Consider the following 18,247-nt stretch of genomic DNA (forward strand, 5'->3'; position numbering starts at 1 on the left):
TCTCTTTTCTCCTAGCTTTATTAGGCAGATGAGATGTACTGTCATCTACTCTCCTATGAAAATTTTGTTAGCAATTTGCCGAAGGTATGCAAAATTATATCTCATTCTGATCATGGATGGTGATTCATTGTGTAGATGCAATTTCAGACTGATTTTGAAGGATCATCAAAGATATCATAATTTGGAATATGAATTCAAGTTGGTATGGATTACTTTTCCTGTGAAATTCTTCGAAATATTCGAGTTGTGCTAGATTGGTTTGTAAATTTTGATTTAGGATATTGGATTTTTTGGTTAGATGATGCAGGACTTTGAGATTTTCTTTTTGAAATATGGTTTTTGGATTTTTCGTGGAAGATTACTCACTCTAATATGTTCTGTTCGATTCTGGTCACTCTTGTCCCTGATAATTATTATCCAAATTTTTCCTAAACCCTAAATACAGTTTGTGAATTATTCTTATAAGAAGCTTTATGGTAAAAATTCCATGGGATGATGCATTCAAGTTGGTGATAAGCTGGGTTTATATTGGGTTTTATCCTAGAGTTTTTAGGCTTTGACTTCTATATTCAGGTTTAGGTATAAAGAGTGTAATTGGTTGTGGGTTGGTATGTTTTTTGTTTATTAGGTTCAAGAATAAATAGTGTAATTGGTTGTGGGTTAGTAAGTTTTCCGTTTATTAATTTGATTGATGATTGATTATAGGGATGGAGGATGGAATGCTTGGGAATTTGAGATTAGTTATGCCTGGTTTGAAACATTTTTTTCCACATGTTTGCATCTCAATTGTTAAGTCATTGATATATTTTCTGTCTCTTTTCAATGATATTAGCAACTTTTGTCTTACTCTTTTCAATATTTGAAACGTGTGATTAAATAACATACATCACACATAAAAAGTGTGATCTATTTATGATTTTGTAGTAGTGTTCACCCCTCAAATTAAAAATTGATACAGTATATCTCCTTCATTATTTAAAAATTTTCTATCTAACCCTTATATTTTAATTTTGTTAACAAAAACAAACAGAAAATGTGAATGTAATGACATGTTATATTTATGATAGATCTTTAAAGAATATTTTCATCATAAATATGACATGTACACATTACATCTACTTTTTTTTTTTTTTTTTTGTGTCTATTTTGTTAACATAATAGAAACATAAGAGTTAGATTGAAAATTTTAAAAAAATGAAAGGGATACATTTTATCAATTTTTAATTTAAAGAAATAAAATGAAAACACTACAAGAAATAACACCTTTGCCGACCAAAAAATTGGCCACTAAAAGCCCATTTTTAGTAGGCAAAAGTTATCCGTGACCAATTTTTTTAGTCGCTACTTTGGTCGCCAATTGAGGGTCGGCAAAAGTAATTCGTGACCAAAATTTTTGTTGGTCGGGAAAAGTTGGATTTGCCGACTAAATTTTTGGTCGCTAAATATATCATTACTGCGACTAATCCATTTTGTCGGTAAAACACTTTGGTCGCGAAAAGTGACATTTTCCCGACCAAATATCTTAGTCGCCAATTGTCACATTCCACGACCAAATAGATTAGTCGCCAAAAGTCAAGGAATCGCCAACTAACAAATTAGTTGCCAAAAGGTAAGGAATTGCTAACCAATGATTTTAGTCGCAAAAGTGTAGAATTTGCCGACCAATTTTTTAGTCGCCAAATCTCTCTTTTTTTTCTTTTTTTTTTAGAACAATCAATTTTTGTTTATAAACATTCAATCCAATATCGAACAAAATTCATTCAACCCAACCACAATTAAGGAACAATAACATTTAAAAAAGAAAAAGCTTAGAAACAAATATTAACAAATTTCCTTTCTTGTAACTTCACTAAATCATCAAGCAATAATTGAATTCCATTTAAAATAAAGATGAAAATATGTAACCGTAGTGCAGCACAGGACATATTCAAGTCAAATTGAATTTAGTAAACATGTCTTCTCAAAAGCTATATCCTTTTTGAAGTCCAACATGACACAAAACTTGAAGCCTTTCACCTTCTTTAATGATTTAACATATCAACTTGCTTGGCAGCTGATCCAAACTAACATATCAGCTGAAAGAACATGTGCAAAAAATTTAGCCCATATGTTCAAGGTAGACATAATGACAACAATCAAAAAACAGGATACTGAAAATCAAACCTTTTTCTTTTTATTAGAGACACCTTTCTCTTTTTGATGGGTATCCTACTCTTTCTCTTCAGAATCTGAGTCAACCTTCTTTGAGGCAGAATCTACGGCAGTCTCATCCTTTTTATCGTTCTCTTGAATAAATACAATGGAAGAAATGAGAAAAACTTATAGGAAAAAATATATAGCAAACAAAAGATACTTAATATTTGGGCAAAATTCCAATTACCTCAGACCCCACAATTTCCTTAAAATTGAATTTCTCAAAGACCTTCCTAAACTCCTCATCCAAATGACCATCAAATTCAGCCTTTTCTGGTACATACTCAACTTCAACTTGCTTGATAACCTATTAGTACAAAAACAAACAAAAACACAAGTTAAGATCAATGAATCAAAATGATCATTTAAAATAAAATAAAAAAGCACCCATGTTACAAGAATTTGGCATTCCTCCAAGTTCTTATCCCTAATAGCTGAGGCTAAAATCAAATTCTATACAATCAAAAGAATGGAATAAACTATAAGTGAAATACAATAGATTTTGTTTAAAAGTTACTCATGTTACAGAATCCATGTTCTCAGAAAGCAGAGAAAACAAAATGCATCGTTCAGTATGGTTAAGCTCATTCCTTCGCTCTCTAAAAAAAACATAACAAGCAGTTTCAAGGAATATGACAAGCAGGAGGATCAGGCCCAATATTACAATTTTTAAATTCGAAGCCATGATCAACTGGAGGAGATCAATCAAGATTTACATTTTGATTCTTTCCAGCGGATGACTTGTGGCTAATTCCCCCCGATCGGTTAATGGGATACGGAAAGCCCAAAATGAACTAAGTATTAATCCACACACACAAAAAAAAAAAAAAAAAACACTTGATCTTGAGTTACAAGTAGAACTAATTATCAATCCACAAAAAAAAAATTAACACTTGATCTTGATTTGCAAGTATGCTTCCAAATGTCATCAAAAATCAGTTTGCAAAGAAAATAAAAAAGGAAAACATTAATATATTATCAATTACCAATTTAGCAAAAATGCATTTTCTACTGAAACTTGACTTTTATCTGTACTAAATCACAAACAACAACTAATCTAATTGGGGGCAAGCTCTTGCAAGTTATATGAACAACTATGAACCTGCTAATATTGAAAACAGTCAAGCAACGTGATGAGTTTTATTGTCATATAGAATGGTTCAATGAAACTTGGATCTTTGTTTTACTAACTTCAGTTATCTCCACAAATTTCACTATCTACCAGTGGATGTCCCTTTGATACAACTTTACTATCTCACTCACTGTTTCTCCAACTTTGCTTAGAAAGAAATGAGAATACTGATATGGGTTGATTGTTTTTAATGGGTTTTCAATTTCACAAAATTTGAACTAAGATAGATCGACATAAACAATATAAAACTAAGCATTTTAGTATGTTATGATCATTTTCAATGTTTCAAAGTTTGTAATAGCAACTTAACAATGTTGCAAGTGTAACTTTCTTAAACAGTTGTGTTTTAATCAATATATACTAACCAACATGAGAAAAATGAAAAGATAAAGCAAGATAGACTTACCAAAAAGGCAATCTAGGGATGCCCCTCTCCTAAATTGTTCGTTGAAACCTTGTTTCTTAAGAAACTGGCAACTTGAGTTAGCAATTTAGCACGCTCCTATGGGTCATGTCTCGAAGGATCTTGAAATGTCCTCACTTTCTGCATTACATAACAAAATATGATATTACACATTACGAGCTTATGTTTTAACGTGTATATATATAATGTGAGTGACATGCGTAAATATGCTTATATTAGACAAAAGCATCACTCCAAAATACTGTAAAAAATAAATTAAAATCAAACATTCAGCAGTTTTAAAATGAAACAGATATAGATTTCATTTAAAATGTAACAAAAAAATAAAAATAAAACAAAGGAGTTTCATTTCTGTACAGTGTCCAGTCACCCTCTAAATCAGTACAAGAATAAATGTGCATTGATATGTAAATTAGCAAAATAATAATAATAATAAATAAATAAATAAATAAGAAAGACAGCAAACAATACAATGATACACCTAGGAAAGCCAAAAAATATTATAGCAAAATGAGATTTCAGTGATACTGATTCACTTTTGCTCGAATATTATAGCCAAATGAGATTTCAGTGATAACAATAATTCCGCTCCACCTCCAAATGGCAATAACGATCCCTATGCCCAAATGTGAAATATGAAGAAAAAAAAAATTATAATAATCAACATTTTGACCTCTTCAGCAAAATCTATGGAAATCACAAACTGGAATCTATTTGCCAATAAGGTGTATACAAGACTCTGACCAAGTTGGGAAAAATATAAATCTAGATCTTGAATGACATGTAGTAAACTCTTTTGAAATTCAAAACCTGGATAAGGGAAAAAAAAACTCACGGAAAATGCTTGAAAAATCACAACCCTGTACACCATATCTAAGTTGCAATCATCAGTTTCGACCTGCAATCCAAACCAAATGTCGTTGTGACAGTCAATCCATGGGCAGCCTTGAAGATTACAATAAATTAGCTTCAAGCTTCAATGAAAACTAGGGAATAATTCGGCCTGTGCTAGGAAAAACATCACCAAGCCGTTTGGTCTTCTCGCTCAAAATTAAACAACGCACAAAATGTCAACACAAGCAGGTACACAACTCTGGCAGCATGGCGAAGACAGGGCACCAGTGCGGAAGACAACTCTATTATGAGGAAAATATTCATACTTGATACTTTGGCAACTTGTCTTTCACTGGGGGCTCCAAAGCAGACATGCACTGGTCCTATGCACCATCCCTAAGCATCTGTAAAGCTTATTATTTTATACATTTATTACATCAGTTATTTGTTATCTATGTCCAATTTCTAATTTTGTAACTGCAAATAAAAACAAGTACATCATTCACCATGCAATGCAACCATTGGTTTTCTGATTCTATTTCGAGAGTTATACAACCCCGATGAAAGAAAAAAAAAATTAGGCATAAAGTTCCAAAAAAATATTTAAATAGAAATCAAAGTAGCATGATAGAGAACCTAAACACCACTGACCTGTTTATAACCATGCAACACCTGGTAAACTTCATTGTGTAGTTCTTCGCTCCTTATTTCCTGTATTAAAATAAAGAAAATACAAAAAATCATATTTTTTTGTTTTTATTTTCTACTCAAAAAAATTAATTCAGGAATGCCATTCTTACATGCCAACTTGCAATAGCTTTGCACATGAAAACAAGTGAACTCAAAGCCCCTGATGGGTTTGCTCTAACCTGCAAACAATTGCACACCAAACTAGGATTACATTTCTAATCTCAGTTTAATTGGAAGATGAAGAAAGTATAGGCATACCATGAAACATAGACCTCGGAAGGCATCCTCCTCAATATCATCACGTATCCTGCCACAATTTGCTAATGACATAAGGCTGCAAATAGACTGATAGTGATATAGAAACACTTACACTTGGCAAGGCTATGTCTGGCCAACAAATTTTAATGCACACGGTACATCCACAGCACATGCAATGCAACAGGCTCCTTCATTATGACAATTGTGGAGAAGTAGTTTGGAAATACTCTTTTGATCCTGGGGGACGGTCGTGATCCTCAGCTAGTCACCTGAAAAGGAATAAACACTCCGGTCGGGGGTGTCAGAATTAGCACTCCGACGGGCAAGTCAGTCTCTACTCTCTTGATTACTTGTATTTTAAGTTAAGCGTAATGGTTCTCACATACCTTTCTCTGACTGATGACCCTGTATTTATATTATTCTCATTGGGCCCTAGGGCCAGGACCATCCTCGATCCTTTACATGTACTTATACTCGGCCTTTGTTCTACTGATTGGAAAGCCGATTATTTTATGCCGCTCTTCAATTGACTAGGATCAATGCCGAATAAATATTATGTCGCGGACTGGACTCGTCCATTCGTCCCTATTGATCCAATGAAATTCGGCTCCTACAACAGTCTATGAAGATAAAATTATGAACACATGGACAGATTTACCATAATCTAAGGACAATAGGTTTGTCTTTTCCTGACGCAATGAATGAGGATGTAAAAAACAATTAAATGTGTGCAACGATATATGAATGACCATCAGAAATCAGAATTTATTTGCATCATTTCATTTTCATGGAGCATCATTTAGCAAAAACTAAAAACATATTGCACATAGAGAGAGAGAGAGAGAGAGAGAGAGAGAGAGAGAGAGAATTAGAGAAGGGGGAATACCAAACTCTCTATCCCACTACCAAGACCTTCAGCAAGTCCAGAGAGCAAGTCCAAAGAGCACACAATGAATTCTTTATCATACTGAACCCCAGCTGAAATAGGATCGACCTGCAGCCACAGTGTCAATCGATACGTAAATGATGCTCACAGTATAAGAATTCAAATTTCAGGGGGAAAAAATGTGTTCATGAACCAAGATAAGGAATGCAACCAGCAAAGCAAACTGCAGAATTCATGCTCACATATTGAACAAAGAAGCTTGAAGTCTAGGCTTAAGGTTCATGTATTTGACATAATACAAGTTTGGCAAAGCTCTAAACAAACCAAAGCTAGAGCTTCTCAAAGCAGCTCAGTTCATCTTATAGTCTGCTTATTGAGAGGCAATTGCATAGCATGGACGATAGCACCTAAGCAAAAACTTGTAGCCTAACCTAGGAAACCTAGGCCATTGGTAGGTTAGTGAAAAACAGTAAGTGGATTGCAGTATATTGTCTTTAATTTATTGAAAGCAAAACTTTCTATACTAATTGTCAACCTAAAAGGATAATCAATACATCGCTGCCAACTCTTCCATAATAATCATTTTATTCTATTCCATCTCATTTTAGTAAATCTAATAAAACATTATAATATTAAGCTCATAAGTGATAACTTGGAACTAAATTCAACCGTTGTGATTGAAACTAATTGTAATAGATTCTACTTCCAATATTAAAATAAAATACAAAGCATAATTAAAAAAAAACACAATATTTTAGAATTATTAGGAGAGAAACAAAAAAAAAAAAACACATAAAGGATGGCACTTTGGAGTCATCAAATCCAAAGTTTCAACACAGAGAGAAGGGGGTTCTGGAGGGAAAAAAAAAAAAGGGGTTCACTTAGATATATCACTCCATTGAAACTGTTAAAATATTACAAATTTAATATTGATCTTCAAAGTTCTAGGGATTTAGTTGAAGTCACTAAAATAGCTACCTCATCCTAAATAAACCCCATTGTCAACAAATTCCCATTGACATTTGTGACAATATTTTCTTAAACATTTGAAAATAAAATTATTTAAAATATTTTTTCTATAAACTGTGTGGTATTGCATATACAAAAACTTGCCATTGCACATACAAACATACAAAACTTGTAGAACGATCTGGAGAAAAAAAATAAATAAAAAAATACAAAATAAGTTGCTACAAGTCGATGCAGAAGATACATATGCTTGGCAAAATTCTAACTAAACAAACCTACGATGACAATATATACACAAACACCTAAATATATGGATGTATTAAATAGAATAAAAACTCAAATAAGATAATATAAATATGAAAGATAGATACATATACAAAATCCCAATATGTATATAAACCCAATACATATACATATACAAAATCCCAAATCAATACATGTAAATATACAAAAATCCAAGACATATACACAAACCCAATCAGACAATGTTCAGAAATCCAAATCAAAAGAGAAATAGAGGTTCAATTACATAAGTGACGGAGTTGCAAGGAGGGAGAAAGGGGAAACAATGAGGTTTGTTCAATATAGGGTTTCTCACAGATTGGGGGAGGTGGGGTGGTAGGAAGGGACAAAATTAAGGAGTGACAAGAAAAATAAGAGATTTAGCAAACAAAGAGAGAGAGAGAGAGAGAGAGAGAGAGAGAGAGAGAGAGAGAGAGAGAGAGGTAGGAGGGATGGAGTACCATACATTGAGAAAGCGTTGCTAGAGAGAGATGCGAAGTTAATGGCACTGATGCTTGCTCAGAGATGTAACGTCGGCAGCGACGTTGAAGGAGGCCAAGGGGTGCTGAAGAGGGAGCGGGAGTGTGTTTTTAGAGAGAGAAATGGAAGGAAAACTGAAAAAAAAAAAACACAAAAAAGGGGGGAAAATTAGTAGCCAGTTTTTTTTTTCATTACCTGCTCAATATTTCAAAATTCTCCCTCTAAAATTTGTGACAAAATAATTTTCCCACCAAAAGGTCTCAAAATATTAAAAATTATAGGCCACGAAAACATACTCCTCACCAAATGATATCAAAATATTTAGAATCATTGGTGACGAAAATATATTCCTCACAAATAATTTTATAATTTGTGACAAATTTTTTCCTCACCAAAAGTCTCAAAATTTTAGCACCATTCGAAAAAATTTAGAGTAAATCTTTTTTTATGATGAAACTTAATTTTTCCTCACCTAGAAGGAAGTATTTATTGACGAAAATAAATTTCTTCACTTATTACTTTTTTTATATATTATATGTGACAAAATTTATAATTTGTCACAAATTAATCTTATTTAGTGACGAAAATTAGGAGGACAAGGGGTGCAAAACGAAGATAGCTAACTTGTGTTTTGTTTTGAGAGAGAGAGAGATAAGAGGAAAATTCATAAAAATAAAAAAAAGGGAAAAATTAGTAGTCTATTTTTTTTCATTACTGCCCAATATGTCAAAATTCTCTCTCCAAAATTAGTGACAAAATAATTCCTCACCAAAAAAACTCAAAATATTAAAAATTATTAGTGACGAAAATATATTTTTCACCAAATGGTCATAAAATATTTAAAATCAAGTTTCTCAAAAAAAAAATGTAAAATTATTGGTGACGAAAATAAGTTCTTCACAAATAATTTTATAATTGATGACAAATTGTTTTCTCACCAAAAGTCTCAAAATTTTGGTGCAACTAAAAAAATTAGTGGGAAAACCTTCGGTAACGAAACTTAATTTTTGCTCACCTAAAAAGAAGTATTTGTTGACGAAAATAAATTTCGTCACCTATTATTTTTATTTTTTATTATATGTGACAAAATTTTATAATTAGTCATGGATTTTTCTGATTTAGTGACGAAATTTATTTTCTTCACTACTTTTCGTCATCATAAGTTACTTTTGTTGTAGTGCGAAGAGGGGTTTGTGATGTTACATCCTCGTCAACTGATGTTCATCGAAGAGAGATGAAAGAGATGGAGAGAAAAAAGAGGGGTATGATGTCGACTATGAGAGATCGGTCGACAACGAGAAGAAAGAAAGTGAAGGGGATCGGCGACGAGAAGAGACTCCTGCTGATAGTCCCTTGTTCATCGAAGAGAATAATGGAGAGAGAGAGAGAGAGAGAGAGAGAGACTCTCATAGTCGATGATGAGAGAGAGTGAGGGGGTCGGTGATGAGAAGCTTTTGGATCGGGAGAGCACAAATGAAGGAGAGATGAGAGAATGACAAGGATGAAGAGAGAGAGAGAGAGACCAAGTGGTCTGATGATCCCAAAAAAAATAAATTTTTAAGTAATTATTTTTTTCAAACAATAATCTCAAGTGATTTTTATTTTTTTTAATGGTGGAGTGAATTATATATATATTTTTAAATTTTAAATTTTTGTTTAGTTAGGTGTAATATAAATATTTAATTCTTTTTATAAAAAAAATTAAAAACTCATTAAAGACAAAAAAAAAAGAAAAAAAGAAAAAAAGAGTGACATTGGTGGCGGCACTGAAGGAGGAGAACGGATGACGTCAGTGGCGACGTTAAAAGAGGAAAACAAGTTGAAGAAGGAAAAGAGGGGTTGAAGGCAGAGAATATGTGTTTTGCAAGAGAGGGATGACAGGAAAACTGAAGTACAAAAAAAAAAAGGAGGGGGAGATTAGTAGGGGTTTTTTTTTTCATTACCGCCAATATCACAAAGTTTTCTCTTCAAAATTAGTGATAAAATAATTTTCTCACCAAAAATTTTAAAATGGTAAAATTATTGACAACAAAAATATGTTCTTCATCAAATAGTTTAAAAATATTTAAAATTATTGGTGATGAAAATATATTCCTCATTAATAATTTTATAATTGCTAAAAAACAACGTTGTTTAGCAATCGGCGACCAAATTTTTTTTGTCGCAAAAAAATTTCAATTCCTGTCCCCGCGTTTCAAATTTCCCTCCCAAACTTTTGGCGACCAAATGACTAGATTAGTCGCAAAAAAGGTACCTTCGCTGACAAACTTTTTTAGTCGCCAAATCTCAATCAACGACGACTAAAATATTCGTCGCTAAAAGTACTAATTTGGCAGCTAATTTTTTTTGGCTGCTGAAAATAAGTTTTTGGTGACCAAATTTTTGGTCACTAAAGAAAAAAAAAATTTATTTTCCATTCGGTGACTAAATTGTTTTAGTAGCCAAAACTCAATATACGACAACTAAAATATTTTTGGTCGGGGAAAATAAGTTTTTGGCGACTAAAATTTTGGTCGCCAATTCCACAACCAACTTATTTTTTATCTTCCGCGACCAACTTATTTTTTAGTCGCCAAAATGTGGCCTTCCGTGATCAAATTTGTAGTTGGTCGCCAAAAGCATACCACTTTCCGCGACCAACTCATTTTTTGGTTGTCAAAATATGACCTTCTGCGACCAACTCATATTTGGTCGCCAAAAATAATGATCATTCGCGACTAATTAATATTTGGTCGCCAAAAGGTAACTTTTAGCTACCAACTTTATATTGGTCGCGGAAAGTGGTCGCTAAAAGTGCAGATTCTTATAGTGAAAATGGTGATAATTGAGAGGGAAAAAGTGTAATTTCCCAAAATAAGTAAATAAAATTCAAAAAATACACTACCCATCTCATGATATTCGATGTGCCCACATAAATAAACAAAAATGTTACAAATCCCAATATTTAATAATATTTTTTACAGCTTATTTATTTTTATTTTTCCTATAAATTCACATAACATTTTTACATAAAAAAATTAGGATAAATTATAAATACACCCCTTAAGATTTACTTAAAATACGAATTATCTCTTGTGATTTAAAAAAATTACAAATACTTTATTATAAAAAATTTTTATTTAACACAATTAATTGAAAAAATAAAATTTCTAAATGCTCTCATATACAATAATAAAATTAGTTGAATTATTAATTAGAATATATTTTTGACATCATTAAAATTGTTAATTAAATTAATGATTTATTGATAAAAAGACTATTCGTTATGAAATTATAAATTTCAAGCGGCGGAAACAGGAAATAATTCATATTTTAAGTAAATCTCAAAGGGTATATTTATAATTTATCCTAAAAATTATCTTATTAAAAAAAATTTTTGAACATTTATTTTTTTTAAAAGATTAATTTTGCCTTTGCTATATTTATGTCATTTGTGTTAAATATATAATTTTTATAAGAGCATGCTAAATATATACAAAAAATTTATCAAATATTCATATAATTGTGAGTCTCAAAACCATGCAAGTAGTTAATAAATTTTTAATAAAACATTGAAATAATTACCAAAAAAAAAAGAACAAAAAAAAGAAAAAAGAAAATTACAAAGTTTCACCCTCCTACGAAATCAAGCCATGGAGTTTCAATTTTATTAATTCAAATCCTATAATTTTAAATTCAACACAATTCTAACCATTAACACATTTCCAACCATGGGCAATGATAGAGAACTCTAATAGTAGAACTCTAAAATGAGCTCTACTTAGGTGGTAAAGAAAAAACAAAAAATTAAAAAGTTAGGCACACACATCATATCACAATTGGGCTCCACTTATTAGAGCTCCCCTAAAGCTCTTTTTTTAGAACTTACAAATCATTTTTGTTCTAACCATTCCTCAGTGTCGGTTAATTTACCTAATATATATATATATATATATAGGGAGATTTTGTCACGACCCCAAACTGCCCCTACTAGTTTGGTGCCGTGATGGCCAGTAATCCGGGATTATCGAAGGCCAACCTCCAAAATCCACACACAAACAGAGTATTAATATACATAGGGCTTACAAGTGCGGAAGCAATAATTTAAAATTTACAAGTGGTCCATAAGAGCAGTGCGTAAGTTACATGGAATGGCATACAGTTTTACATAATATCACAACTTGAATACAAATATAATGAAAGTACAAAATACATAATACATCTTGATCAAAAGGCTTCTCCAGCCGACATGTGTACATTACAAGCATTATAAGCCGAGAAGCATAATTTTCAAGACTGCCGACGTGAATACAAGTTAAGCCGACATAACAAAAATCCAAAACAAAGCTTACGAGTCACACCTAGGCGTCACCGCCTTCCTGCTCATCACCTACATATATATAGAGAGGGTGAGCTTGGATACTCAGTGAATGGTATAAGAAATAAAGGGGTTTGCATGACTGGTATTCAAGATCTTTATCAAACAATACATAACATAATTAGTTCAAGTCAAAGGATGAGCCAAGTCCATCTAGCAAATCTGTCAAGTTCCAAGGATGCTTACTAACATCATTATAATGCAAGTGATGACATCTCGGCAAACAAAACCCACGCGGTAAACCGTCAGTGGCAAACAAGACAAGACAAGGCAAGACAAGGGAGATATCTCAATTCAATGGTGTCGTTGCATTATAGTCCCCGGACACTAAGGACTTGTGCTACTAATGCTTAGAGTCCCCTAGCACGTACGGACTTCCAAACTTCGTGCTACAAATGCTTATATTCCCTTAGCAAGTATGGACTTCCAAACTTTATGCTACAAATGCTTATAGTCCCTTAGCACGTACGGACTTCCAAGAATGTCATCAGAGCAATATAAATATATTTTCCAATTAGGAATAACCATTCATGCTTTACAATTACTTTTCAAAACAAAGCAAAACAAGACTTTTATCAAAGCATTATAATATAGCTTTATTAAAAATACCACTCACTTAGTTCTTCAAACGTCGGGGTCAAGGCAAGTCCAAACCCTACAAACACATGGCAAAGTCTGTTGAATGCACTTTCAAACAAGTTTCACATGCATGCAGATGATCTCGGCATTCCTCAAGACTAAGTCGAATCAAAACAAATACAGTTCTTTATCTCGAGGAACATGCTGGGCGACTACCAGGTCTAGGCTGAGGTTCCACATCCCCTGGCCGAGGTGTGGCCGCGATGGCCGCATTCAAAGGAATGAAGTCGGGAAAAATCTGGGTTTCCCTCTCTTGAAGAACATGATGAACATGATGAACATGAAGAACATGAACATGAGGAAGATGAATGCAAAGATCGTGATTTGCTATTACAAAATCTGAGATTTCATGCTATGAGTTCAAAAACATGGACCTAGGTACCCATATTCAAGGATCTAGTGAGGACAAACACAAAAACATGAAACTTAATGCAAACTTTCATATCAAACAAGACCTTTCTTTCAAGAACACATGAACACCATTTTCTCTTTCTAAAACCAACTTTAAATCGATGCATGACATGCAAAACGGGTTCGATCATGCAATGCAGCTAGATGATCAATAAGAATGACAAGAGTAAATCAAGAATCTAACCTCAATACGTGAATCTAATGGTTTGATCTCTAGGAATCAAGCTCGAAGCCCACTCTCTCACTCTAAACTTCTTCTTCTTCCTCTAGAGCTTCTCTCTCCTCACAAACAAAGACATATAGCAATGATACATTCCTAAGTCTGCTGGCTGACTTAACCTTCTACAGAGGCACGTGGCAACGGCTGGTTGGTGCTACACAGAAAGGTGACTGAGTGACAAGACAAAACTATGACAAAGTGTGTTCAACAAGTAAGACGGCATGGGCACTCTGGCGAGTAATGATCTCGGCTAAGAACAAGACATCGGCAAGTAGGGAATGATGACCTCGGCTAGGAAGGACAACACTTGACTAAGCTGTGCCACACCTTGGCCTAGATGTGCCACACCTCGGTCTAGGTCATACCTCTCCGGGACAAGATCACTTAGGTGCAAAGGTAACATCTCGGCCTAGATGATTCATATCTCGGCCTTGGTGATGAACACCTCGGCCTAGATAATGACATCTCGGCCAATATGTCAGGGCGAAGGTGGAGGTCAAACAAAGTGGTTCCAAGATAATTCTAGACTGAAAATGACTTCGGCTAAACCCAAACCAAGCAAGGTACAAAACTTTCTGTAACACTTAAACGAACAAGGACAAGACTCGAAATGCAAGTTTACAAGACAGAATCACACAAATGCATATGAGCATGGTTAGGATAGCGTGAGGGTTATTACAGATTTATTAGAAAATCATTTTTCAAGTGTTTATATCCAAATTAGTCCATAAGATATTCTTATATTCTAATAAGTCTTATTATTTGGAAATTTGATTCACCAAATCTTAATTCTCATATTTAAGATATTTTATGGACATTTCTATCTGACAAATATTTTTGGAACGGTTAGTAATTTGGTGATATGAACATTCATATCATGGAACATTCACATTGCAAATATGAATATTATTATTAGGAGTATTTTAGTAATTATGTCACCCGTAGGACTTATTGAAATATAAGAAAATAATGTGGACTAAATAGAACATAAGTAGGTGAAAAAGGATTTATGAAAAGGTTGGAGCATGCCTCCGGTCCACCATCTGGACTGGAGGGTCCAGTCTGGCTCATTGGGCCTACTTTTAGGCTTCTTTTCGATAATCTGAACCGTTACATTTTAGGGTTTGTTGAGTACATTATCTCTGTAAAAAATCACGTCGACCGGATTACGGATATTATGTATTCGTATTACTTTTTTTATGAACCACTAATTTTCTGACTGTTCATTTTTTTTCTAGACAAAGGTGATCCGAATACATAGAATCCGTTATCCAATCAATGTGATTTTTTACAGGAATAATATCCACAACAAATCTTAAAATGTGAATGATTTTAATTAGCGAAAAGGAATCCAAAAGTGAGTCCAATGAGCTGAACTGGACTAGATTGTCTCAGATCTGAATTGGAGACCGTTCGGATCCTATGAAAAAGTGCCCCTATATATATACATATGCAGGTGGTATTATTTGATTCACATTTTTAACTTGATGTAAATTTAAATTTGAGCCTAGCTACATCAGATGATTACCCACCTTGTCAAACCATTCACCACCACTCATCATGAAATCACCATACGGCTCATTATATTATGAGTTGATTTGAGAAGTTGATTAAAAGTAAATTTTTGATTTTTAATTTATTTTGGTCACATTATTTTTTATTTATAAAAAGATAAAAAAAAAAATAAAAATTAAAAAAATAATTTTTAACCAACTTCTCAAAACACCCCAATCACTCTCATTTCTCTCTCATGGAGTTTGTGGCTCTTTCTCTCTCTCATCTCAGTTCACCGTTCAGGCAAATTTGCAACTCTAGAATAAAAAAAATTACGTTTTGATCTTCGCAAAAAGTTGAATAAAAGTACACTTTTGATTTTTAATTTTTTTGGTCATATTATTTTTTATATATTTTTTTATAAAATGATAAAAAAAATAAAAAATAAAAAAAGTCAAAAAATAACGTTTAACCAACTTCTCAAAACACCCCTATCACCCTCATTTCTCTCTCATGGAGTCAGTGGCTCTTTCTCTCTCATCTCAGTTCACCACTCAGGCAAATTTGCAACTCTAGAATCATCATCATCAACAGCAGTAGCGCCCATATATCGGACCATTGGGACCACCGAACCACTGCGCAAGTTCACCCCTATGTCACGGCCTTAGACTTCGCAAGCCAACCGTGCGGCCTTAGATGCTTTTCAACCCTCTTGGTTGCACCTAAGTCAGCCTTACCCACTCAACCACACTAACACACACAAAGTTTAGGTGGAAGAATGCTTTCACTATACAAGTTAACTTTACAAGTATAGTCGTGTACAAAGCTTTACAAGGCTCTCACACTCACACTCACACTCACACTCACACTCACACTCACACTCACAAGTGCTTTACTCTTAGAGCTCTCTTGGATCTCCAGGTCTCTAGGTGCCTAGCAAATGAGACCCCTCACCCTTATATAGCCATCCCACTCCTCAATGGACGGCTAGGATCATTTTGATCCAAGGGCTACAAACTCTCATCTAGAACTCTCCATAGAACTATCTAGGACAACTACCCTTCCTACTACATTCTAGAACTTTCTATGCTAGTGTAGTACATGGTAGGCTTCTCCAGAATATTCTAGGATGTTCCAGACCCATCCAGACTCCTCTGGACACTCCAAGGTTCTTCCACATTCCGAAATCTTCTAGGCCACTCCAGACCCTTCCACCGCGTTCTAGAGCCTTCCAGTATACTCTAGCTCGTTCTCGCTCCTTCTGGAACCTTCCAGCGCATTTGGCACACCTCAAATGCTGCCCTTCGTGTCACATAATTTCTCGGGGTGTGACACCTAACAGTTCACTATAGCACTACTATCCAAATGGTGTTGAGGTGGTGATCCAAAAAATAAAGAATGAAGGTGGGGGGAGGCGCAGGAAAGGAGAAGTAGATGGAGAAGGAGAATGGGGAAAGGGGGGCTGGAGCTAGGGAGGAGATGATGAGAGTAAGGTGATGTTTGTTTTGAAGGAATGGGTCAAGGGATTCGAATATTAGTCTAGACTAATAGTCAATTGTTTGGTTTAATTTTTTTATTATTCTGGATTAATAGTCCTTTAGTTCCTCATGTGAGAGATTATTGTATCTTAGAAGGGTGTGATTATTTCCATAAAATTGGTATTCTATGGGACTAATATGTGAAATGTCTATTTTATCTACTATTAGTTAATAAACAATTAAAAAATAGTAAAATAGTCTTTTAAATATTTATAAATTATTTTTTTAGTGTTGTTAATTTAAAATTATATATTAAATAAAAAAATAAAAAATATAAATTATAAATTTAATTTAATTAAAAATAATAAATTAAAAATTATAGCCTTATAAACTAAATATTTTTAGTGTTGTTAAAAAATTAAATTTATATATTAAATTATATTGTTTTTTTAGTGTTGTTAATTTAAAATTATGTATTAAATAAAAAATATAGATTATAAATTACAATTTTAATTTAATTGAAAATAATAAATAATAAATTATGGCCTTATAAATTAAAATCTTTTAGTGTTGTTAAATTATAAATTAAAGATTACAAATTTCAAATTATATATTAAATAAAAATTATAAATTACAAGGGTAAAATAGTCTTTTAAACATTTATCCTTATCTAATTCGTCCAACCAAATATTGGATTCACTAAAAATAGTCCAATACAGACATTTAATCCCATGACTAAACAAATATAGGATACAAATCCAGTCCAACTAAATAGTCAGGGGATAATGTATCCTAAGACTAACAGTTAGATGGATTACAATCCCTCCTTATCTAGTCCGTCCAAATGAAACATAGTTTGGATCTTCGCGAAAAGTTGAATGGAAGTTGATTTTTTTGATTTTTTTTTATTCTTTGTTTTTTGTAAAAAATATGTAAAAGAATAGAGTGATGATGTGATTTAAAATAGGTTAAAAGTCAAGGCTAAGTTTTCAAATTGGCCCCTTCCGTGATTACAAAATCCGGGAGATGATTTAAATAATTATATTTTTTAATTTTGATAAAAAAATATAAAGATATAAAGGGATGATATAATTTAAAAAATTATAATTTTATTTATTTTTTTTTTCCGTCAAGGAAGTTAATTAATAGACGGCTAGAATTGTGTTTAATTTAACATTATAATATTTAAATTGATAAAATTAAAATTTTAAAATTTAATTTAATAAAATGGTCTTGAGATTTTTGATTAATTATTTTTAAAATAGATATCTAACATTGGATTCATTTAAAAATTTAATTATTTTAGTTGATTTTTTCACTATTTTAATTTACCAAAAACTATTATATTTAAGATGATAATTTTTTTAATTGATTTGATGGTTATAAAAAAAATAAAAAAATTATAATTTAAATATAATATTTTACTTTATTAATTATTTTAATTTAATTTATTTTTATTAACTATTTTAATTATTAAAAAAAAAAAAAAACCACCAACCC

The 18,247-nt window shown here is 32.6% G+C and overlaps 1 long non-coding RNA gene across 1 annotated transcript; it reads right to left on the minus strand.

The window, feature by feature from the left end:
* Nucleotides 1-4,896: 4,896 nt before the first annotated feature.
* Nucleotides 4,897-5,453, minus strand: LOC114307054 (uncharacterized). Its single transcript, XR_003644919.2, has 3 exons — nucleotides 5,384-5,453; nucleotides 5,235-5,294; nucleotides 4,897-4,987 (listed from the first exon to the last, which is right to left on the minus strand). It is a non-coding gene; the product is annotated as an uncharacterized LOC114307054 (long non-coding RNA).
* Between the last annotated feature and the right edge of the window lie 12,794 nt (nucleotides 5,454-18,247).

The sequence above is a fragment of the Camellia sinensis genome, chromosome 1 (assembly GCF_055761805.1).
Source record: "Camellia sinensis isolate YWXY chromosome 1, ASM5576180v1, whole genome shotgun sequence".
NCBI lineage: Eukaryota > Viridiplantae > Streptophyta > Magnoliopsida > Ericales > Theaceae > Camellia > Camellia sinensis.